The 1,921-nt window shown below is 41.9% G+C and overlaps 1 protein-coding gene across 1 annotated transcript in view; it reads left to right on the top strand.

Moving 5' to 3' along the window:
- The window catches only part of tmeff2a (transmembrane protein with EGF-like and two follistatin-like domains 2a), a 105,285-nt gene that overhangs the window by 35,728 nt on the left and 67,636 nt on the right, over positions 1 to 1,921 (top strand). The window lies entirely within an intron of this gene.

Here is a 1,921-nt window from a genome sequence, read left to right as displayed (position 1 = left end):
ATCATGTAGCTGGGGGCGGAGCTACAGGCTCTAGGTGTTTATCATTTACCTGGGGGCGGGGCTACAGGCTCTAGGTGTTTATCATTTACCTGGGGGCGGAGCTACAGGCTCTAGGTGTTTATCATTTACCTGGGGGCGGGGCTACAGGCTCTAGGGGACTCTGTGAGCAATTTTTTTGTCTAGCCTGGTGCTGGTTAGGCTATTGTCTACATTGTGGGAATCTGTCTTCGGCTCCACCTCCCAGTTAGCGAACACACAATGCATGTAGTACTCAGACAGTACCATTTAAATGACATACACATGACAACACATAGTTGTACAAAATAAACATTAGGAAAAAATGTCATTAGATAAAATGTATATCCATCCATGCCATAAGAGCTAGGGAACCTACTTGAAGGAGGGTGGGAGGGGTCACTTATAACCCTATTTTTTAAGTTTAATTCATATCTTTCACTGGTTGCATCTGTAATTTATTATTTGTTATTTTACTAGTCGTATTTACTATTGTCTGCAATTTCAGTCTATCCCTCATAGGGGTGGCACACATACAGTATTTAAGCAAATACTTTATTTCTTAGGAGTGGAATAGAGTGACTAAAAGTCACAGCTTCTCCATTAGTAAGCTTCGATTACTGATCACAGAAGAGAACGAAACGGGGACATCCTCCCATGTCGTAGTACCTGACTGGGAGCTCAACCACTCATTCATAAATTCCATTTTTATGGATTTACAGTGCTGATTTCTGCACCCAGTTTACATCACTTTTACCTGTCTTAGATGGAGGCGGGATCAGGAGGTAGTTGAATTCGTGAACATTACACAGCAGGGGGCGGCACCTACGTATTAGGAAGAAGGACAAAAGAGACTTGTTTTTATTGTTAAAAAGGTTCAATTGTAATCATATTAAAATGCTTCAAAAAACTAAAAAATGTGTTCATTTCCTATATACAATAATTTATCATGCTTGCTGACCCTGAATTAAACTTTGTGGCTGGATGGGTGCCACATGCATGCCTTCTGTTGATGAGGCGACAATGTTGTTTTGTCGTCGTACTGTGCTTGCAAACATAAACATTGCATATGTGCTCTTGCTTGTCTGTTTGTGAGAGCTATGCAGTGCTCTGTGATGGCACAGACAGATGATTTGGCCCAGGGAGAACAGATTCCGGGTTAGTCTGTTAGAGACAGAGAGGGGAACAGGAGTGGCGACAAAGAGGCATGAGCTCTTTAGCCCCTTTCCTGTGGGGAATCTCAGGCAAGCCCTCTGTCCTTGTGAATTCACACCAGGCAGGAACACATTTTTACAATTACCCATTTTTCAGCACTTTTTTTAATCAGGTTAGGAGCTGTGACTATGGAGCAGCAATGTTTCTGAAATCTTTGACAGCCATGCCTTCTTCCCAGGGAATAGGGAAGAATTTCCTTCAGTTGAATAATCACATTTGTTATTCCTGCAGCATAGCACAGGTGAATCAATATCAAATCAAATGAATATATCTCACCTCTACAGCCAAAAGAATGGAAAGTAAGACTAGGCGCTCTAGTGCCATCAGTCATCTGAAAAATCCAAAGTTGCTCGGTAGCCAACAAACCATGTGGGAATATGAATGAGTAATGTTCCCGCGTTCCTTAGCAGCTATTTTGCTCAGTGCCCTTGAGCAAGTCACTTAACCTTCTTCTGCTCCAGTGGCACCACAACAGACATGAGCAGCAGTAGATGCTGGCTATTTTTCAAAAGATAAAGTAGTGGGAATATGACTAATTAAAAACGAGCAGGTGTAGCAAATCTAACTAATGTAACTAGGCTTCTAAATAAGGAACAAAACACCTGTCCTGATTATTTATCAAGGATTTAAGACTCAAAGTCAGTTACTCTGCCTCATTAGGAGTGTGTGGGTGGAGGTTGATGAGACGTCA

This window comes from Monopterus albus, unplaced genomic scaffold (genome assembly GCF_001952655.1).
Source record: "Monopterus albus unplaced genomic scaffold, M_albus_1.0 scaffold109.1, whole genome shotgun sequence".
In the NCBI taxonomy this organism is placed as follows: domain Eukaryota; kingdom Metazoa; phylum Chordata; class Actinopteri; order Synbranchiformes; family Synbranchidae; genus Monopterus; species Monopterus albus.
This window is presented reverse-complemented; position numbering and strand designations above follow the sequence as displayed.